The sequence below is a fragment of the Polistes fuscatus genome, unplaced genomic scaffold, assembly GCF_010416935.1.
Source record: "Polistes fuscatus isolate 324 unplaced genomic scaffold, CU_Pfus_HIC Scaffold11, whole genome shotgun sequence".
Lineage (NCBI taxonomy): Eukaryota > Metazoa > Arthropoda > Insecta > Hymenoptera > Vespidae > Polistes > Polistes fuscatus.
Window position 1 is genome coordinate 3,669,550 of NW_025113009.1, and position 24,465 is coordinate 3,694,014.

The 24,465-nt window shown below is 37.2% G+C and overlaps 1 long non-coding RNA gene across 2 annotated transcripts; it reads left to right on the forward strand.

Moving 5' to 3' along the window:
- Positions 1–199: 199 nt before the first annotated feature.
- LOC122526437 lies at positions 200–23,051 on the forward strand. Of its 2 annotated transcripts, none has more exons than XR_006306057.1 (2): positions 200–649; positions 21,037–23,051. It is a non-coding gene; the product is annotated as an uncharacterized LOC122526437 (long non-coding RNA). The 2 variants fall into 2 exon arrangements; XR_006306056.1 differs by having other exon boundaries at positions 21,040–23,051.
- Positions 23,052–24,465: the final 1,414 nt, after the last annotated feature.

Here is a 24,465-nt window from a genome sequence, read left to right on the forward strand (position 1 = left end):
GAGGCTTGCGTCAGCTGCATATATTTGCCTCGTTCCGCACAGCCGGTTCTCCTACGACGTATAGTCCGTCGCTGTCTATCGTCATCGTCGTTGCCGTCGCCGTTGCCATCGCCGTCGTCGTCGTCGTCGTCGTCGCCGTTGCTGCCGCCGCCACCGCCGCCGCCATTGCCGCCACCACCACCACCACCACCACCTCCACCGCTGCTGCCGCCGCCGCCAACACCACCACCACCACCACCGCCGCCGCCGCCGCTGCTGCCGCCGCCGCCGTCGCCGCTACTATCGCCCGTCGTTGTCGTCGCAATCGCAGTCGCAGTCGCAGAGTCGTCGTCGTTGTGTAGTCGTTTCGTTGTCTCGTTGTACCACGTTCGCGCGTGATTTTCACCAGGCGGATGGACATCGATCATTCAGTTGAGGAGCGGCTATATTAAATTAGGGAGAACCTTTATTCCCTATTGAAAGGATATAAGATATTAAGCGAAGAGTAGGAGGATCCAAAGGAAAAATCTCTGATAAAAGAGCATCGTGCGATCAAGAGTGGATATTTTAAACGAAGCAACAACGGGCCGGAATCGAATAAAACGGAAGAACTGATTATGAGTCGGAACAGTGCAGTAGGTCAGCACGCATCCGAGCCGGCGTTATACAAGTGAGAGCAGTTTTCGTGCTTTGTGTCGCGACTTGGCCGATCGACCGGAGTTTAAAGTGAGGAGCGAGGGAGGTTATCTTTCTCTTACCTTGTGCATTTCTTAACATCTTTCTTTGTATCTATCTACCTATCTATCTATCTATCTGTTTATCCACATTTTTTTTCGTTCTATCTATTCCCTTACCCTTTTCTTTACCCTTTCTATTTCTCTCTCTCTCTCTTTCTATCTTTCTAACTACTGTCTCTCAGTTCCGGGAAACGAGTACGCCGCGAGAAAGCGAACATCAAGAGGAGAGAGAAGGAGAGAGAGCATCAGAGTTAGCGTAATAATCCATATATTCCGCGTTTGTTCAACGTCATTTTCTCTGGAATTTAGTGCAGACAAATATTACAGATATTCATAACCTTAAAGTGTTTTATTTGGTGCTTTCTTACTTGCGACGGTGAGAACAAGAAGTCAGTGGCTCCAACGAATAAGAAGACGAGAAATTGTTCTGATCCGTCGGAGTGATATCTAATCATATTTAAAGATATCGTCGCTACTATCAACTACGATCAAATCTGGACTCCGATTAAAAGGTAACGAACTTTATTCTTTCGTAATATTCAAACACAATTTATTATTCTTTTTGGGTCTCTTTCCTTTTTTATCGTCATGTCCCCTTCCGTAGTTTCTAACGTATCACGTGTATCACGCACACTCCTCCGCGTTTCATTTTTTTTTCTTCTTCTTCCTTCCTTTCTTCCTTCCTTCCGCGTGTTAAATCATTTCTCGGTATGTTGAATATTTTTTATTTCTACTTTTTTTCGTCGGAAAAAGCGTTATCTTCCCGAAATCATGTGGACAATTTTGGATCGTTTTCTTGTACATTAAATGTCTCTTTTTTTCTAACTCTTTCTTTTTTACGTAATATACGACGTGCCACATTAGTTAGACCGGCTGTAGAAACATGATGTGTGAGTGTGTGTTTGTATGGCAACGCGACGGCAACCGTGGATTCGAATGGAAGCTTAGACTCATGTATTTATTTTTAGCTCTTCTTTTTTACTTATAGAATTCTATCGGTAAATTTCTCGGAAAAGAAGCGTGCTTTAATGAAACAATCGAAATCCTTCTAAACCCGTGAATGAATGAATAGCCGAAGCGGAGAATTACATTCGTCGTCGTCCTATGCAAATCCGCCAATATGCGTAATCAATTTTGCCGCTCATCTTTGTATTTCGACCAATCGCGTGGCAGTTGATTCGCGCGATTTTCCAACTTCTTTCACGCATCATTTTCCTATATATTTAAAATACACACATATTTCTATACGTTTAGAATATATATATTTAAGTTTTGTTACAATATTCTCATACGTAATGTCGTGCGCGAACATTTTTGCGAAAGATTAAACGAACGACGAATCTTTTTCTCATTGTGAGTTTTATCGCGTAACCACGAGGAGAAGATAGTTTGATATCGGTACTAAGTATGAGCGATAAGGCGCTTTTTTAAAGGTACACGTTTCAGCGAATTTCTTTTCGTATTCTATTTTTATCTTTTGTGAAATTGGGCGAATTGCGACTACGACTGAAAGACTTCTAACGGCGTTGACGATAATAACTTTTCGAGTTAAGGTTAGAAATTATGGTTGATTATATTGCTCACTTTTTTTTCTTTCTTTCTTTCTTTCACTCACTTACATATGCATACATACATAAATACGTGCGTACGAGCGACGTTTGGTGGGCGCGCACGTGCCGCGTCGACGCTCCTCGACTAGGAGCAGAATTAGCAGAGCGAACGACCCGAGGCTCAACCCTTTTTTAATTTTTTTTCTTTTTTTTTTTCTTCTTATTACTTCCTTCTCTACGTAGTTCTTTAGTACCATCCAGGATTCCCGTTTCACGCAGCATGAAAATATCGTATTCGTTGTGCGAAGAGTCGAGTACCACGGATTCCGTCTCTTTTCCACTGACCCGTATTAACGAGTTACGCGTCCAGCAATTCGACTTTATTTCAGCTCGTTAGTCGACTCGTCGTTTCTCGTCCGGGTACCATCCAGGGAGACACATATGTCTATGTATATATATATATATATATATATATATATATAAAAGAAAAAGAGAGAGAAAAAGATAGAAGGCATCTAGTTTGCGAGGAAACTCGTGCCCTTCGTATGTTCCAATAAGATTTCTCTTTTCTCGCCTTACGTCTTCTTATAGTAGACATACACGTATATGTATTTATATATACATTCATGCATACTTATACCGAGTTCTCGTGTTGGTAACGAGAATCACCAGAGTAGAAGACATATAAGTTAGTTTTCTCTTTTTCTATATATATATATATATATATGTAAACGTATGCATATTTATTTTTTTGTATTTTTCCCCTTACAACCGGGAAAGTTCTATAATTTTTGATTTCGTGCCAAGATAAAATCACGTGCGATTTTTATCTTTCCCCTTCCCCCCTCTTATCACCTCCCCCTAGAAAATTATATTTTCTACAGATAGAATTACTTTGTATTATTTCGAAGTATCTTTACAAGTTTGTTTTTATCTCTGATTTTTGGAGATATTGATAACCTCGAAAGAATGGTTGAGTTAGATGCAATGTGTGAATGTGTTTGTGTATGAGTGAAAGAGAGAGAGAGAGAGAGAGAGAGAAAGAGAAGTTTAGTTTTGCAAGGAAGGAGAGTGCAAGTATGTACTAGCTCGTTCGTGTTAGTTGAGAGAACTTGGAGAAGCACAGTGCGGCTTTTTAAAGAAATTCCACTTGCGTTTATATGTGCACTAATTCCCCCGAGGTATGAACTTTATCTTCATTTCTTAATGTAGCATTCTTGAGTCATCGTGAGTCCGGTTTGTATATGTGTAGAGAATAAATATACCAGTCGAATAGGAACACCAAAGTTATATAAAGTATTATTACATTTTTATAGTTTGTAATATCGATAAATTTCTAATAAATCGTATATATAAAAAAAGAGAGATTGTAATATTCTTTTTAATTAAAGAAATACGATTATGAGTTATCGTATTAAAATCGGACAATAAAATTAATCGTTCGTTCTAATAAAATTTGTTGAAAAAAGAAAAAAAAAAAGAAAGAATAAAATTGGTTTTATCGTTCGCAGTAAGAAACCAAAAAAAAAAAAAGAAAGAAAACAAAATAAAGATAACGTGTCGTAGTCATTTTCATCGACGTAGGACAATTCACATTTTTTATACGATTATTTTATATATTATTATACATTTATTTGAATGAAAATTACTCGAATGTAACTTTTTTTTTTTATAATAATTATTCATAAAAAATACAATGTATATCAATTCGAAGATTAGTTAAAAATTAATAAAGATAATGAAAAACAAATCAATATCGTACGATATCGTACGTATCACTTAATAAACCCTACGGAATACTTTCGTAATATGTTCTTTAATAAGTTGTAACGTGACAAGAGGAGTAAAACGAGACCCGTTTACATCGCATCAGAAAATTATATATATATGTACGTAGGTATACGTTCTTATGGTCGTCGTAAATATCCAATGTTGCTCTCTCTTTCTCTTCCCCTTCTCGTCTTTTTTAGCTCGATGGAACGTCGTTCGACCACTTTTTCGATCTCCTTCGTGCGCATAACGCAGCCGCGCACCGCTATCAGCAGAAACGAGACTTTGCCAAATCCCAAAGTTCTCTCTCTCTCTCTCTCTCTCTCTATTTATCTTGACTTTCACGAGCTTTATCAGACCAAACCTAACGTATAATACATTTTTTTCGATGAATATTCTAAGACTTCTTCACCGTTGATCTTGTTGAAAAACATTTTATGATATAAATACCATGTATTTTATTTTATTTTTTTTTTTATGTGTCTCGTTTGTTAATATAATGATCCATTATTCATGATTATTATCATTTTTATTATTAACGATTCGCAATAATCGCGGGGCATCATATTTGCTTTGAAATTTTTTTTTATTGTAATTATTAGTAACAGTCATAACATATTTTCGTTTGATGAATAAAATCGTTATATAATATTTGGTAATGGAAAATATTTTGGATTTATTTGAAATAAGGAATATATAAATATACACACACACACACACACAGACACACGTGTATTACTTACTCTAATTTTTGGATTACTGAAAAGTCATATTTTCTAATTAGGTGCGTTTTTTATTTCTTTTTCTGTCTATTTTTTTTTTTTTTACGATAGTGTAGCGTCTCTTATTGTTAGTCATGTGTGATGCGAGGCACAAACGCATCAAATTACGTTACCTTCCTAGGCGTGTCCTACTGACGTGTGTGACATTTAGTGTCAATTCACAATAGCACACCACTTTTATTATAATTTTTCCCTCTACTTTTATTCTTTATTCTCTCATACCAGGCGCCATAGGTATTTTATTCCCCTTACAAATAATGACGTAACGCTCGTTAATTATCCTAAAAAACAAAATAAAAATCCCGGTTCAAAGGAACCGATTCTTGCGAGAAAAATATGACGAATAATAAATTTGAACACATTTAAAATTACAAAATTGCGTCAGGGTTTTCTAAAAAAAAAAAATAAAAAAAAAAACAAATCAATCAAATACTTTTTCTGCGATACCTTTAATCTAGAAATCTTTTTGTTTGTTTTAAATAATGTACGAATATTTATGACTCATCTCGTACGATTAAAATATGTATTGAATTTTATATATAAAAAAAAAAAAAAAAAAAAAAAAGACAAATTATTAACACGAAAATTGTGGAACTTTTAAAGGCTTAAGTTGCTTTTTCCTCTCTCTCTCTCTTCTTATTTCTTTTTCTCGTTCGAGTTGGTAAACGGCCTTGTGGCATTGCCGCAACGTTTCTTGCCTGGCACGCCATCATCAAGATTTGTCCGATGACGTCATTGTCGATCGGCAAGCCGATATAGACGCGTCCGCGTAGACTCGTAGAAATAGGGGACCCGCTGCTTTATGGTCTATGACGGTAGTATATTAGGAACACTATTGTGCATAGATATATACACAGCAGATAGAGAACAAGAGAGAGAGAGAGAGAGAGAAATACACAGATCATTCGCGATCGTATCGTAATTTTTCGAGCTAGGCTTACAATGGGTCTTTTATCCCGATCGATGTTTCCATCTTTCCTTGCATCTTGTTTTTTTTTATCCTCCATTCTTGAGAAAAAATTCAAGACTTTATTGCAATATCTTAACATAAATAAATAATATTCCCTTAACACATTTTAATGATAAATTATATCTGTATCTATATGATAAAATGCGCCAAGATTCATAATAAATATAGAAATAATTAGATTCGTATATAATTTAACGTTTGATATTTATAACATCGTAGAGTTAAACATTTATTCGTTCTTTAGCGTTAAATTATCGACTAATGTGAAAAAGGGGGAAGTAGGAAGAAGAGATACATATCTCCTCGTTGAAAAATGATTTAATAAAACGGCTTGCGAAATTCTCAGCGAAGGTGGAACAGAGAAAGAGAGAGTGAGAGTGTGAGAGAGTGAGAGTGAGAGAAACACATACGCGAACGCATACATATAAGTTCGTACAAACGGTGTAGGCTCTGCTGCTCTAACGCAAAAGCAGAGCTCGATTTACGATCAAACGAGCGACTCGACGTAGTAGATAAAGTCAAAGGGATTCGTTTGATATGGACGACTTGAAAAGAGGAGAGTCGAGGAAGTCACTATATAACTCGAGCATCACACTCTCTCTTTTGCGATTTGTTAAAAAGCGATGCTGAAAATATTTTCGTCTTCCACGGAGAAAAGAAAGAAGACACACGCGCGGCGGTGTTCTTCTTTTATCATATTTTTTTTTACTTTTTCTTTTTCTTTTTCTTTTACATACGTCACTGCATATTTATATGTATATTAATAATAATAATAATAATGATAATAATTCGCACGTAATCGAGTAAACGAATCTTTCGAATCTCTCTCATATATTTTAGTTACTATTGCATCGTTTCGGAAAAACATAATCGTGGTCGAGTAACGATGAACTAGGTGGGTACCGAAGTAGAGCTTATCGAGAGTTACGTGGTCGATAACTCGAAAAGGCCATCCGGCTCTTGGTCGTCCTTCGTTTCCGGTGAAATTCTCTGTCGGTAGAGAAACGAGCACCAGTTGCATCATCGCTGTTTTCGCGTCTATGACTGGAAGAGGAGAAGATAGGAAATAGCGAGATAGAGAGAAAGAGAGAGAGAGACAGAGAGACAGAGAAAATCGAGTAGATGAAGAAGACGAAATTCTCGTGTATGTGGTGGTATACTCCCTGACTCTTCGTATACTGACTCGAAATTGTTTGAAAGTGAGAGCGAGATAGATAGAGAATATATGTATACGTACGCGTATGCATGAGAGAGAGAGAGAGAGAGCGAGTGAAAGGGTAGAAGTAGGAGTTGTCGAGCTTGAAAGCACAAAGCAGCAGAGAAGCACCATCGGCGAAAACGAGCAGCAATGGCAGAGCGAAGCAACGCCAGCTACAGAAACAGACGTTAGCAGGAACGTGAACGCGTTAGAGGGATGTGTAATGTTGAAGTGAGATGGGTAGAATAAGAGAGAGAGAGAGAGACAAACTAAGCTAAGCTTTAAGTTCCTTCATCTTAAGGCTGATTTTGCTTCGGCTTTGCATTCGCTTCTACCGCGCATATATACATACACATACGAATACAGATACAGATATATATCTACCTACACGTATGCGAACGCGCAGGCTTTTGCGTAGCAATGACGATGATGGAGGCGCGGGTGTGTCTCGTTTTAATTTTAGTCTCGTGACAAGCGGCTGCTGCTTTACTCAGCGGCGCGAAACTAAAGGGGGACAAACGGGGTTGGTTAAGTGTGGCGTTGACCCGTCGAAATGATCTGCAAATATTTCGGCCTATCAACGTCTTCCTCTCCTCCTTTTACTTTCTCTTTCTCTTTCTCTTTCTACCTCGACAGTGCTACGGAAGACTTTGTATAGCGACTACGATGACGACGTTGGAGAACTTCGAAGTACCTCGTTATAGGGATCCTACGTGACGACCTTCCGGGAGACGTAGTTCGTCTTTCTCCGTTTTGAATGGCTCTTTCCGAGGAAACCCTTTCTACGATGTCATAATCTCGCTTTGTCCTATAGTTCAATCTACCTAACTTAACTCGAGTTTAGTTAGCATGTAAGAAGTACTAGGAAGAAAGGGTAAGGGGTTACCCAATTATTGAGAGCACATCGAACATTTGACAAGTTTATTTACTTTATTTTGACCTAGTTGGAACTATTATTATTCGGGGGTAGATTATATATTCTTTTCTTTTATCTTTTTTTGTTTTTTTTTTTTTTGTAAAGGATGCCTATGTAACTTCGATGACGATCTTTCATAAGGATGTCACATCAATTTGTTCCGCAAGAATGCGATTCGTTTCGCTGCACGTGTCGTATTACGTCTCGTTGAGTGAGCTTTACTTTAACGTTTCGGAGGCTCGTCACGCATATGTATGTAAAAGTCTGGTACATGTATACGTAAATGTACATGTGTATAACCGACAGACACATTGTTGCGTGACTTTTCCTTATTGCCTTAACTACATCCGTTCTGGAATTAACGTTAAAAGCTTAGTTTCAAAGTCTTGAGGGAAGAAGCTGATGCTTCTTCCTGTATGAAGAAGAGAACAAAATAATTCAAATTAAAATCATTCTCGGTCACGCGTTGCCGATGGATGCGTAGATGGATGCGTAGATGGATAGGTGGGTGGATGGATGGATGGATGGATAGATGGATGAATCGATGTATGAATGAATGGATGGATGGACGGATTGGTCGATGTTTACATAACGTCACCATAAATGACAAGAATAAAGATGATATACCCTAGCAGAGATTTTATGTAGCATAAAGTCGGGCGTTTTACGATCCTGAATTCCTGTATGTAAGGATGTAAAACTTTTCGAATGTTCGGACCACCAATTTTACTCGTTTATAAGCGTAAACAATAAAAACAAGAATGGGAAAAGAATTTTGGCGTATCTGTGGAGAGAGTTTCAAAGTTTTACTTATGAGGTGCTTGTTCGTACTTATGGGGGGAAGGGGGGGAGGTTGGGGGTGGCTTCTATGTATAACAAGTTAGAATTTCTTCAAAATTTCTATAGGAAGATAGGAAAAGAAAAGTATGTAAAATTCATAATCCTATATCTTATAAGTCGAATAAAGAAGTACGATTCTCTTATCTTGCTATTGAGACAGTACTCGCTAAAAAGAGGTAGGAGGAGGGTTGATTTTTAGGGTTGGAAATGGCAAAGCGAGTTTTTAATTTTCAAACGGCTACCGGGGCGTTATATCGTTACGTTTTTATAACGGGTCGGTGCTTTGACGGACGCGTTCATTTCAGGTGCTATATTTGTTTTTGCAAAAACAACGATAAATATTCAAGGCCAGGGAGAGAGGATGAGAAAGAGAGAGAGAGAGAGAAGAAGAGGATGGACGGGGAAGGGGTGGGGTGGGGGTTTGGAGAGATAGTTATGGCGAAATGGCTATGTGCAGTGGGGGTGCAACGGTGTTGCTCGCGATACCATCCAAACGCGTATGCACCGCGGCGGAATGTTTCTCGTGGAATTCCGTCGTAGTGGGAGGAAGAGAGAAAGAGAGCGTGATAGAGATAGAGATAGATGGATAGACAGAACAACCATCAGAGAGAGAGAGAGAGAGAGAAAGAGAGTATTTTGCGGGCGGGTGACAGTGTGTGTCGCATTCGCGTATATAGCACGCTCGCTCGGCTTCTCGACAATGAGTCAGAATGAATGATTTGCAAGCGTTGAAATGCATGAACGAGCAGTCCGAGCGCGACATCCGATTGGACGGTTTCTCTCTCCTTCTTTCTCTCTCTTTCTCTCTCTCTCTCTCTCTCTCTTTCTCTTTCTCGCGATTCCGTAGGTGCGCGGCGCCGAACGAGCTCGCGTACGAATTTATGGCTTCAAAGCGGCCCCGATGCGCATCTACCGTGTGTGCCTTCAAATTGCTTTTCAGCGGTTTTTAACCCCTTATCCGTGCACTCTTTCTCTCCTACAGTACATATATGTATATACATTTATATATATATATATTTATATATATGTACATATATTTCGTGGCCTGTACTCCAGCTGTTTTTTCTTCCGTGTTACGCTTCTCTTCGTCGAACGTATTTATGTCTTTCTTCTTCCTCCTTTGTGAGATCTCTTTTGGGATTTAATGATCTCTTTAAGAGAACGGGAGAGAGAGAGAGAGAAAATATTTTTTTTTACATAGGTACATACTTATTTACTTACATATGCTTGTACCCCTGGAGCTTTTTCCCGAAATGCAAAATTCCAAGGAAGAAAAATCGACAGGGAGTAGGGGATGTTCCTTCGTATTATTATTATTCTTCTTCTTATTATTATTATTTCGTTTTTTTTTCTGCGTTTTGTATTTTTAAGCAGCACTTTCCAGGACGACGAAACCGCCGGCGTTAACGTTGACCACGATTTTACCTTAATTTTTTCTTTCAAACTTTCATGCGGTGCTCTCTCCGAGGGGGCCTTTTTTTATCTTCTCGAAGCGTTGAACGTGAAAGTTGCGATCAGACAGTTGTTAACCTTTTCCTTCTTTCATTCTTCTCGTCCTGTTTCTCATTGGTAGATATATCCCCCCCTGGTTTTTTTTTCTCATCGAGTAACGAAAGCCTCGGGCGACGCGCGATCTGCGTTATCATCGATTTAAAGATAGGAACGTTATTCATGCGTTTGTCATCGTGACACAGAATTTTTATTGGCGAATAAATCACCTATGTATGTACATACGTATGTTTGTATTTATGCATGTATGTATGTATGTACGAATGTAATTTCTTTTTACGATGTATCCTTGAAAATTCGATCTGCGACATTTTCTTATTCCAAAAGATTCAGAAAAATTCGAAGGCGCAGCGGCTGTGGGCGGGGATGGGGTGGGGCCGGGTGGTAGGTAACTAGAAAAGTTTGAAATAATTTTGGGACGGGCCGAGGATTTGCCGAAATATGTTCCCTCGTTGAAATCACAGTGGGAGCAGTAACTTGTTAGTTCATAGGCACTTAAATTCCAAAAGTGTGGACATAAAGCCAGACTTTATAGATATGTGTGTGTCTCTGTGTGAGCTCGTCCGCGCGTTTATGTCGAAGTACACCCACACAATCATGTTCTCTCTCTCTCTCTCTCTCTCTCTCACTCGAACGAATACCACGAATCGGCGATCAATATCGCCATTGTTTTCCATTCAGCTGATAATGCCGAAGCCGTACGTTGTCGTCGTTCCCTGAAAGTCTCTGTGGTGCTGGTGGTGCTGGTGCTGGTGCTGCTGCTGCTGCTGTTGTTGTCCCTGTCGCGATTGTTTGTTCCGGGTATAAAGTTTTTATTCCACGATTATCTTGTGAATTTCAATCTAACCGAATATATGTATCCGTAACTCTTCTCCCTTTTCCTATTTTTTTGTTATTTTTTATTTTTCATTTTGACCATTTCTTTTTGGAATAATATACGAGTTAAACCCTGTCTGCCACGTAAACACGTTATTTTTCATCGACAAATTTTCTACTCGTGGGTGGTATTTTAATGTTGATTATTTTCGAACGATTCGTCGGATTATCAATCTATTTATGCCTTTTACATAAATAAAATCCATACGGGTTTCTTTTAAATCGTTTAAATACTCTGTTATCTTTATTTCTATTTTTATGTCTATTTCTATTTCTATTTTTATTTCCATCCTTATTACTATTTCTCTTTTCTTTTGCTCTTTTCAATATATCTTCGTAACAGACAAAGTTAACTCGGTTAATGTTGGCGATATCCTGTGCAATAACTCCATCCCAACGATTCGCATAGGGCCCCCATTTCACGTCAGGAATCATTTAAGATTTTGACAGTTAGACGTAGCGTGTAAATTATTTGGCAAACTTTACCGATTCGCGTCTTCGCTATCTTGGTATATTACTACCTAGTAGTCTGTACTCGTTCGTCGAGGTGTTACAATCTGGTAATTTGTATGGCGTGAACGAGAACAGACTGCGATTCTAATTAGCTTTACGCGATGTATATATGGTTGACATGTGACATATATATATATATATATTAGTTGTTTTATTTTTAGTTTTATGATTTTCTAAAAAGGCAAAAAGAATTCTACCTGTTAATCATTCTATATACGAAACTAGGTATAAGAATCTGTGTTTAGTGTTCCTTCTATTTTTTTCAAAAAATTGCAGTCCGAGTTTGGACCATTTCTTTCACAGTTTATGTACACGTACCTACATACTTACTTACTACGTCTAACAATAAAGTTAGGGAAAGTAATTTTGTAAAAGAGTACAAAATATATATATATATAAAAAAAAAAGATAATAGTAATAAAAAAGAGAAGACTATCTCTCGCGAGTCTCGGGTCAACTTGTGTAAAGTGGAATTTTCTCTTGTATCTCTTCACCCCCTCGCCCCCCCCCAAAAAGACGTTTCCATCGCTATCTTATGTTCCTCATTCCGAACTTTTTTGTTCTATCTCTACTTCTTTCTCTTTCTCTTTCTCACACTCTTTGTACTTTATAGTTACACGAAGCGAAAATGCTGTTAACGTGGAGGGAAGTATTTCATTGGTTAAGAAAAGTTGAAATTGTTCGTAACAAAAGGGGCAAAATTGAAATTGTTCTAGTGTTATCGAAATATTTAAGTGATTACTAGACCAAGATGATGAGAAAAAGAGTGAAAGAGAGGGAGAGAGAATCAGAGAAAGAGAGAACAGGAGAGAGATAGTAATAGAAATCTAAAACGTTAATGTTTTATTCGCTTTTCAAGTTCCTTAATGAACGAAATTCGATGTGATTTGCGTTAGGTGAGTCAGACCATTTCCTACAACTTTCTCTCAGTTTGCTGATGCAGAAGGGGTCGGCTATCTCCTGGCAAGAGGATCAGACTCTCTACGTTGGAATTTCTCGAGTTATAAGATCGCATGTATATGCAAAAACGAGAAGAGAGAATGTTTTTTTGTTCTCTCTCTTTCTTTCTCTCTTTTTAATCTCTTTCTTTATTTTTATCGCATAAAAGAAGTCTAAGAAAATATTAATTGAAGTACGCAGGCCCATACATTAACTGTGGATTAGATGAGAAGATCTAAGCGATAGAAAAAGGAAAAGAAAAAATCTCATTCGTCTAAGCTAGTCGAGGATTATTTCTGAAAAGGTTCTCTCTACTTTAGGAAAGTAACGTGTGTTCCCTCTTGGCAATGTTCACGCATGACTCCACGATTTGTCGCTCGAAATCGTTCGATTTTCCGCTTCCTTCGAGTTAGTAATTAACAGGCTCGACTTTTAAAGTGCATTGAGTTAATTAAATTCCTTCATATGTTCAATTAACGCTTCAAAGTTTCAATGAACATGCGTATATACTCTTATATTATATATAATTTCTTAGCCAATATTCAAGGTAAAAAAGGAAAAAAAGAAAAAAGATAACTGAAGTTATATCGATCACTCGACCAAAAGAGAAATGAGAATATCCACTAGCGCAAAGTGGTGCCGGTTACGAAAAGCTAGGAAGCAAGCAAGCAAGCAAGCAAGCAAGCCAGCTAGCTAGCTAGCTAGTTAGCTAGCTAGCTTCGTGATAAAGTAGCATAAGCGTTTGCAAAGGTACAGCACCGTCATTAGAGAGAGCTGGCGTCGGTCTAATCGTTCCCCTTCGCCATTGGCTGGCTGGCTGGCTGGGTGGCTGGCCCGAGGCAACATTAAGAACGGCCCGTGCTGCACGAAAGACCGACCGGGCCTAATACGTTAGCACGAAACGTAAGATACCAAGGAGAAGCGTGTTGCGTACTCCCTAGAAAATATATTAATCGCGTAAGCGTTCCACTTACGCCTTCATAATCACCCTCGGTCGTTCCTAGTGTTCCGAACCTTCTCTCTTCTTCTTCTTCTTTATCTATTGCAGTAGATTGTGAGAGGGTGGTGTCTGCAGGTGTAGGCTATTACTACTACTACTACTTCTCATAGAGAAACGGAGGAATATCGAATAGGAACTTTCCTATATTATCGTACACTATACATACCCCCTTATATACCATCGTACCACCGAAAATCCTTTTAGCTAATTTAATCGTTCCTAATTCTATTATGTTTTCACGGCACAGGCCCTTTAAGCCGCTCGCGATGGTCATTCTCATTGTTTCATATCGTTAATTTCGCTTTTCTTTCTCCACTTTAATTTCGCTCCCTCTCTTATTTCCTTTCATTCTCTCTCTATCTCTCTCTCTCTCTAGATTATGAAACTAAAGCTGTGTGTGACTACTATTACAAGCGTCGAGCATGAACAAGAATTTACACTCGCGCACACCTCGTACGCAGTTCATCCGTGAACGGAGGGAGAGACACAGCACGATGCCGTGCTTGCTCTTCTGATGTTACTCTACTCTCTACTAGCTTGCTTCCTCTCTGAAACGTGTGCCATACGCTGCCATAGGCAAGCTAATCGGTTGCTCGTTCTATTGGAAACGTTAAAAATCATGTTTTTTTCTCTTCCCCTTTCCCTCTCTTTTTTTTCCTCTCTCTTTCTCTCTTTCTTTACTTTTTCATCCTTTCTCGCTTCGATCACTCTCTGTTACTCTGTTCTCTCTTGACTATCAATACCGGTCTCTTTATCAACGACGGCTGTTCGCATCATCGAACTTTTACAATCGACCGCAATCACCTATCCACTCGATGCATTATAATGGGGATACGATATAAATAGGATTCTCTGCACTAAAGGGGATCAAAGTTTCTCATTTTTCTTTTTTGCTTTTTTATATTAAAATATTTTTTATATTCTGTTTTTGTTTCTACGATGCATCGTCGAAAGTAATTCTCATTCGTTTTTCTTTTTTCTTTTTGCTTTTCTTTGCAACGTGTACTTATTTGTTTTATTTGTAATGTGAAATGATTGAAGAATATTAGCTAGATAGCTAGCCAGCTAGCTATAAAGGAATAGAATAATTTAGTTTATTGAAAGTTTTAGAGATGGGTTTAAAATTGAAGGACATTGGTAACAGGGATAAAGTAGAAAATTCGACAAGGCAAACGGAGAGTTATCCTTGATAATGCATTTTTCATGACGCTTCGAGATTCCGTAAAGTTACGCTACCACCGACCGTATGTATCCCTTCTTTCTATCTCAACTTTATCTGGACGTTTCTGTGTTTGGAGAACACGCATATCGAGTTTCTTCTCGAAGATATTTCCCTGCTTAAGTTAACTCCGAATTTGAGAAAGGAAAATCCGACTTTTGTCGGATAAATAGGTGGATAGGTAGTAGTAGTAGAGTAGTAGTAGTAGTAGTAGTAGTTTGCGACTGAACTATGTACATGTATGAGAGAGAAAGAGAGAGAGAGGGAATAACAACCGAGTACATTTTCACTATGTTCTGTACCCTTTTGATACAATACTAAAGGATCAACAATATAGCGCTCGGGTTGACCCTAAAGTACAAACTTTGACGATTGTCTGGCTTTTAACGAAATTCATTAGACGAAAATTCGTATGTCCCGTTTCGTAATGTTCCTCTACGTATAAGTCCTTTTGGTGGACGGTTGCTCTAACGTGTTTAAGTGATTCAAACTTAGTTTGCGTTAGGAAAAGAGAGAGATAGAATGTTCGAAAAAAGATAATCTAAGAGATAAGTAATTAGAAAATTTTTGATTGATACGCAACGTCGAATTAGACGCACTTAAATTCGTACGAGGTGGAAGGGATGAGGTAGGAATATGGAAGGACGAAAAGAAGGACGAGAATAAGGAGGAGGAGGAGGGGGAGGAGAACGAGGACGACGACGAAATGTCTGTGTGAGATATTGATTTGGTCGGCCCTCTTTTCTGCGGTAGTCACGTGAAAGAAGTGGAGGAAGCCGCATTCGTGCACGATATCGATTCGACCAAGAGTCGAGCCTCTTGAGCACGCGAGTCACGAAAGATATGTACGCTAATCGTGTCTGTCTCGATCTCGGCCCTCGATACGCTCGATAGTTTAACTAAATTCTCTCATTCGTCCTTTTTTTCTTTTTCTTTTTCTCTTTTTTTGTTTATATCAAGGAGTATACCTTAGCAATTTTTTGTTTCATCGAAAATTCTGATCAAATACTCCAAAATATGATTTCAACGCAATCACCGATGATTATTATTATTATTATTATTATTATTATTATTATTATTATTATTATTATTATTAGTAGTATTTTTATTATTATTATTAAATTTGTTCCTTAATTTAACTTTTATATATTATCAATTTTATACAATGACAATTGTTTCGTTTTAATTTTTGATATTTCTAATGATTCGTAACTTTGTTTTTTTTTATTGTCTTCTTTCTATTAGGATAAGAACACGTTGCAACATTTTTACACGACGGTTATAATTATCGTTTAACATTAGAGCGTCAAGGTTCTTGCCTTCTATTGAAGATTTTCCATTCTTCACTTCAATAAATTTCTATATACAAATGAACGCAACGAGTATAATAACGGTTACGAATATTTTCTGTCAATCTTTGATTAATTCTTCTCGATAGGTTTTTCATTTATCAACGTTAACTGATTAAGATCTATGCATACATTTATATATATATATATCTACTCGTCTCTCTATTCCTTGGATCTGCAATATATTTTTGTATATTTAAAGTTGTATATACGTTCTATAAAATTAATTAAAACGAATAGCATTGGTTTCTCTATGTGTTATAGAGAAATCAGGTTAATTAATATTGTTTATAGGACGAAGTGCTCTTTCCACTCTCTTCAATCGGTTGCGCCAAAAACGAAACGAGATTCTTCCAAAGAGCCAATCCGATAGAAATTCGTGTTCTCTCTTTCTCTCTCTCCCCCTCTCTCTCACTCCTTTTCTCTTTTTTTTTATTCGTTTTTTTATCGGTCTATACACTCTAATACAGTTTCACCAGAATATCGACTTTTTATCTTTTTGCATCTTACTTGATTACTACGAACAAAATTAGAAAATATATAAAACATTAAAAAAAAAAAAAATGAAACATAAAACACACGTAAAAATTAAAAAAAAAAATGAAATAAAATAAAATAAAAAGACAAATTAGCAAATTAATTACATTTCTCGATGCATCGATGATAACTAATAAAGATCGATTCGTTGATATTCCGATAGAAACGATCCCCTCTCTCCCTCCCCTTTTCATCCCACTCACAATTTTCCCTCCCTTTTGTTTTTCTCTCTCTCCCTCTTGCTCTTTTCGTTGTTCTTCTTGGTATCAGAGAAAAAACATGTTTTTTATTGGTCGAAATGTTTTTCTCCGCAGGGCGGCAGGTTACGTTGTCGCACACGACAGCGTAATTCGTGTCAGAGAGAAAAAGAGAGAGAAAGAGAGAGAGAGAGTTGCGAGAGAAATTGCGATTCGCTGCTGCCGCTTTTCGTAAGCGGCTTATTTTGCGCTACGTGAAATTGTACTATAGTCTCCTCTTCGTCCAGCACTCACACACACACACATACGTTCATACCTATACACGCATACCGATACCTGTATCTACAATCATCCACCTACACGTACATACATATAAATATATATACATATAAATATATATACATATAAATATATATATACAGATAGAATAGGTACATTGTATACTAACACATATAAAACAGGTAGTAGCATACCTGTGTACATTTTCTTTTACTTTTTAACCGTCTCCGCGTCGCACATAAAGTACACACGGACGATAAACGTGGACGAACGCTACGAGAAGAGCTACATGTTTTCTCTCTCTCTCTCTCTCTCTTTTTTTATATCTATCTCTCTATCACTCTACCTCTATCTCTATCTCTATCTCACTTTTTCTCAAAGTGATGTTTATGTTCTGTATAAGTAAACGCAGTTTTTCAACGGTTAACGTATGCTCGAGATCAAGGTAGATGTGTGTTATATCTCTGGCAAGTTCGCGTTATAGCATTTGGTAAAGTAAAAGAGAGAGAGAGAGAGAGAGAGAGAGAGAAAGACACACACATGTTCACGCACACACACTTCGGGAAGAAGTTACGGTTCCTCCATTTTCCGCCGAAGCTTTTACACAACGCACGACGACGGAAGCGAGAACTCGGCTTAAGGGGTTACTTATGCCTTCCCCCTTTTTTTTTCCCGAGCTTACAAAAACGTACTCTCTATTTACGATTTTCTTTTTTTTCCGTTTTTCTTCTTCTTCTTTTTTTTCTTTTTTTTTTATTTTTCTTAACGATACGACATGGAAACGAAAATAATTTGTTCTTAGAAAAATTGGATTAAATATCAATTGAATATCGTATTATCCTATTGGTAAGATTATATACTATAAGGTACGGTTTTGATTACGCGTTTTATATATTTCCGTGTTACATAATTCGTAAGAACAGTGATATCGTAAAAAAGTTGAATTCCATTGGATAAAATTTGTCATAGATAATTCTTTAAGTATATTATCCTATTTGTATTTCTATTATGATTGATATTAGAGATCTTTTAACTTGAGCACGTGTCATCTCTATTATATACTTACAACCCCCGTGTCTCATTTTCCAGCTTTAAAGACTTATTGGCCTTTTTAGGAGAGTGCGTTGTGTTGGGTTTTGTTGTGGCTGTTCGCAGCGATGATTTGCTTCGTGAAGAAAAAAAGAAGAAGAAAAAAAAAGGGCACCTCTCTATTTACATCTGGTGTATTTCCTTTTCAGAAAGGAAACCTTCCTTTCTACCTACCTTTCTACCTGCCTACCTGTCTTCCCGTCTGATCTATCTTTCTGTGTCTGTCTTTGTCGGTTGGTTGGGATGGTTCTTCGAAAACATTGACTAGCACCTTACCTACTACCTAGATCTACCTGACGACCCAGGTAGAACGATTATCTCGAGGCAAGGTGTGTTCCTTGCTTTGCGCGTGGCTTAACGCTTCGATGAAAATCGAAAGAGGAAACGGCAATATACAACAAAACACACCCATGTTTTGTGGGTTTTTATAACACTTGTCTGCCATTATATCTTTTCTTCGCAAACTTTTTGACTTTTAACCATCATTCTCGCGTGTAAAACGATCGAAATCTTTTCACCCAAAATCTTTCAGTCCCTTTTCATAGATTTCCCTTAACCCCCACCCCGGGGTGCCTCGATAATGATGTTGTTTAGATATTTTGACACAAAAAGATGTTGTAATCGATACCCAAACCACAGTAAGGTAAATATACAAGTAAATATAGAAATTAGAATGTTTTGAAGGAAATAATGTAAACCTCACAGGTCCTCTTTCAAAACTTTTCGATCTTTTAAAGCCATTCAGTAAAAGTGTGAAATCTTTTGGTCCCAAGATTTTTCTACGATCCCTTTTCATAGATTATTCTTCCCTACAGGGGGTGTTTTCTTCAAAGTGATGTTAGGTATATACTAAAACCTTTTGTATTTCTAAACGTTAAAAGCTATTGTTGTAATCGATCGAAATAGAAAATATTTGGTTAATTCTAAAAAAGCAATTCAAATTTATAAATCGATATAAACATTAGAATAATTGAAAAATATATATAATAAGCGGAACGGATTTAGTTTTATTATAACTACATCGTTATTTCTCATTTCTAAAACGTTATCTCGAAAAACGAAAATAGTCAGATTTTCCGTGTTCACGTATCCCAAGAAACGACATTATCGTTGAACAAACATTGTACGAAGTACGAGTACCTCGTTGGAGGGCATATTATCTGTCCTATTAGCACTGGGATTCGCGTGTAGAACTGTGCGAATTTTCTTTCCCTTTATCTCTTGGCAATGGACGATTTAAACGATTGCCGTGTTATAAGGCAAACAAAGAAAAAATACCAAAATTGCGAGAAGAAAACGATAAAGACAGGAAAAAAAGGGAAAAAATAGAGAAAACGAAACGACGAACGAAAGATACGAGAAAAATATATTCAAATAAAAAAAAAAAAATAAATTAAATACATACGTGTAAGAGAGATTTAAAGAAAATACAAAATAATAATAATAATAATATCTCTCTGTCTAAACAAATCATTAAACAAATTCAAAATAAAAAGATCGTGAAAAACGAAATACGTAAAAAGAAAAAAGAGAAGAAGAAGAAAAAAAAACCAAAAAGAGAAAATAGAATATTTGAATTTTTATTTAAATATGCGATAAAAAGAAAAAATAAAAAAAGTAGCGTTATTAACTTTCGTTATTGGATTGTCAGCATTATATATGCTTTTCTTGGCATTAAATTAAGTGTGCTTGCATTGGTAGTCCTAATGCTTTTTCTAAACTCTCTCACTCTCTCCTTCTTTCTATCTACCTTTATAATAAATATACATACATATATATTATACATATATACACATGTACTAACATACATACATATACATATATACATATATATATCTTATCTTTTCGGCCTAAGCTTTTTGCTCCCTCGAAAGCCCAACTGCCAGTACTTTTCGTATTACTCGGTGCCCTTTGCTTGACCCTTTCGACTAGTAGAATCCTCGATACTCTATTTCTATCTTTCTCTTATCCTTCTATGTCTTTTTCTATTTCGCTGTATTCGTCTAGTCGGACCCTTTAGACCGGTCAACCAACCCCCGAACCCCCAGCCCACCCTGTAGCCCACAGAACAAGAAGCATTTTAAGCCTTTGCATCCGCAGTAATGCGAGTTTTCGCTTTTGGTATGTTTCCAGAACAGCAGAATCCGGAGTCCGAGCGTAAGGGAGGAGCCAGGAACGCGCCGAATAAATGACGTAAATCCGAAGAACGGAAACGCAACGTCATTCGCTAACTCGCAATTCTCATTCCCTCTCCTCTCCCCCCTCTCTCTCTTTCTGTCTCTTTTTCTTTTTCTTTTTCTATCCAAATCCCTTCTCTCTATTCTATTCCAGCTTCTCACAGGCCTTCGTCCTTCGACCCGACACGGATCGACCTACGAACCGGACCTTTGCTCTCCCTTCCTCCTCCTCCTCTTCTTCTTCTTCTTCTTTTTATCCCCACTACTTTGCTTTTTCGCCTTTCACGTGCTTACCGGTTTTTCTCTTTCCCTCTCTTCTAACATATATCGTCTAGTTATATATATATTTTTTTTGTTTCTTTCTATTCGATATTGAAGTCTTCTCCCCTTCTATTATAAATTCAACACATGTCGTTTATCACGATTGACCTCTCTCACTCGCTCGCTCGATCCTCCTATCGAGAGCACGTCTCGCGTCTTTAAAGTAATTTCTTTCCTAATTGATTTTTCATTTTTTTTTTCTCTCTCTCTCTTCGTTTTTCTTTCTTTTCTTTTTTTTTCATTTTTAAAAAAAAACTTTCAATTCCTCCTGACCGACCTTCCTTTCCAGTAGACTCGACACGAGACACGCGTTGGTTTGAGACCGGCTTGAAGGACACCACCAGCGGCTTTTTGAGACACGTATACATACAATACATGCTACTACTACTACTACTACATCATCAACAGCAGCAGAAGTAGAAGTAAAAGCAGAAGAAGCAGCAGAAACAGCAGCAGCAGCAATAGTAGTCTGTATAAAAAGCAACGTTTGCGGCTACAAAACACCACCACCACTACCAACAACAACAACAACAACAACACAATCATCGTCATCGTCCCCGTTATCTTCGTCGAGACGTTTAGAGAAGAGTTTCGAAGGCTTCCACAAGCTTTGCTCGCACGAAAGAAGAAGAGTTACGGAGTCGAGAGTAGAGAAGGAGGGTTTAAGGAAAGAAAAAGGAGAGAAAGATTTGCGGAGTTGTTTTATTCGCTGAGTTTTCGAGAGAGAGAGGAAAAGGTCTTTTCTTAAAAAAAAAAAGGAACAAAAGTAAATTAATCGAGTGATCAGCTAGCTCTATCCTCCTTTCTTCATCTTTGTCTTCTTCTATTACTACTACTACTACTACTATTTCTTCTTTTTCTTCGGACAAGTCGAGATCTTCCGTGAATATCAACTGCATCGTACAACAATAACAACAACAAGATTAAAAGTTTACTGCAGTGCACGTAAAAGTAGTAGTTATACAAAAAAAAAAATAAATAAAACAGTGAAGACACGTACGTACACGTGTCCCTGGCGCTTCCTATAAATTATAATAATCAGAAGCGATTAAGAAAGAAATTTCATTTAAAAGAGAACAGCAGTAACGTGAACAACGATACAGTTACTACGCGAAAAAATATACGAAAACGAAGAAGTTGTTGTCCGATAATTGGATGAAAGAAAGCTTTGTCTCTCTCTCTCTTTCTCTCTCTCCCTCTTTCTCTCTCTCTCTCTCTTTCTCTCTCCTCTCTCTTTCTCTCTTTCACTCCACCTACTTCTCGCGTTGAACGTATTACACCCAACCATCATAAGTTCGGCCTAGTGTCTCTCTTTGACCGCAACGAAAATCTCTTCTAAGCAGCAACAGCTTTAAAAGCAAATGCAAAAGCAAAAGCAAAAGCAAAAGTAAAAGCCAGAAGCAGTAGCCGCTAATAAAAACGTTAACGCAACAGTTCCAATTAGGTACTGTTTATTACGACTGATTAACAATCCACACCTGATCGTCGATAAGGAAAGCTAAGGAAAAAACAAAAAAGTTTGGCATAATTCGAAAGGAAAATAAAGAAAAAGAAAGAAAGGGGACGGACGATCCTTCAAAATAATTGTCCTTCGTGTTTGTTAACGCGAGTCAAGTTTTTTGTTCCTTCGTGGATTTGTATATCCTTTCGCGATTATAGAAAAATACAAATTGGAAAAATAATACACGTACACGTAAAGACAAACACGAGTGAGTCATTTTGGGTTGGTTATTAAAATAATACAAGGAAGTTTGAAAAGAGAAGGGCCGAAAGATCCAAAGTTTTTCGTTCGTTCGTTCGTTCGTCGATAATTTCTACGAGGAGAGAAAGAAAGAAAGAACAAAATAAATAAAAAAAAAAGGAAAAAGGTACGAAGACTCGTATCCCCCAAGGTATACGCAACGACCCGCGGCAAACCTACTGTTCAGCGATTTACGTTTAACGAGGTCCGAGAGAAAGAAGCGTGATTGGGCTCTCTTGATATATTTTTCTTGCGTGAACGATCCCCCGTGCGTGAACGGTTTTTAACATAGCTTATGATAGATAATTGTTCCTTTTGTTTTCTTTGATTTTTCTTTTATTTTCATTCGTTCCGTCGATAAAAAAGACCTCGATTCAACGAAATCCGTATTATAGGGTGTGCCGCGTGGTCGTAGCTAGCTTTTGAGAGCAATTTTTTTAATCAAATATTATTCGATATATATTCGAAACGAAAGAAGGGTGATCATCAATCCTATCGATAAAAGATCGGTCCGACGCGAGTGAAAGCTAAGAAGAAAAGGAGAGAATAATTAAATAAATACAGGAAGGAAGGAAGGAAGGAAGGAATCAATCAACATTAACAGCAACAACGACCAACTGAGACGTCTACTACTTGTTCATCGTTGATCTAGCCAAGAATTACTACTACTACTACTACTATCATTAGTTCTTCTTATTCTTCTTCATCTTCTCTTTCTCGTTCGAAACAACGAGAGACAGATAAAGAAAGAAAGAAAGTGAGAGAGAGAAAGAAAGAAATAGATAGATAGAGAAGTGCGTTAAAGAAAGAAGGATAGTAAAAAAAAAAATTAAAAAAAATAAAAAAAAGGAAAGTAAGAGAGATACAAAGTATCTCGCACGTTCTCTTCTTGTACTGGGAGAATGGCAATGGTCAACATGAATAACCTACTCAATGGCAAGGACTCGCGGTGGCTCCAGCTCGAGGTTTGCAGAGAGTTTCAACGCAACAAGTGTACCAGGCCTGACACGGAGTGCAAGTTCGCTCACCCACCAGCCAACGTCGAGGTGCAGAATGGACGGGTCACTGCTTGCTACGACAGTATCAAGGTAATATAACACTACATTATCTTATTATCGATTAATCTTTCATCTTCGGTAGTCATCGTCGTTATCTTCACTTCAATTCATATTTTATCTCCTGTAATACTAGGATTTATATATATGTATAGATCTAAGAAACCTATGATTTTTCTTTCTTTTTTTTTAATTACAATTGAAATATATTTAGGATCCGATAATATGCAAAAATACCCAAAAACTTATATCTAAATTGTACAATTTGGATTTATTAATTTATATATATTATTACATTTTACATATTTCTATGTTATTTTATGATACATTTTTATCAAACGATTATATTAATCAAATAAATAAACTTATATCTAAATTGTACAATTTGGATTTATTAATTTATATTAAAAATTTATCACGATATATTATTACATTTTACATATTTCTATGTTATTTAATGATACATTTTTATCAAACGATTATATTAATCCAATTATCGAATATCAAACTTTTCAAGTTGGTGAACTTACAATTAGCGTTAAATAGAAAAGTGGAATTTAATAAATCGTTAGAATAAAGGAAGAAACATTTTTCGTTAAATATCTTTTTTTTTTTAATGCTACACAAAAGATTATACGATTTTCTAATCGCGTAAGAAATGCTTAACGTATACATAACTTTATATATATATATATATAGATGTATATAAACGTGGGTACGATTAAATGGGCGGGGTGGGTGGTAGTCAAAGATACGAGCAGGGTGTGGCTCTTTTTCTTCCCCTGTCGAAATGTCTTTTCTCGCGGATATTGAATGCGAAAATTGAATTTGCAGTTATTAATAGAGACAATTATTCAACGCCTGAGGGCAGACGAGAAGGGGGAAAGGGGGATGGGTGGCGGGAGGGAGGGAGGACGTCGGG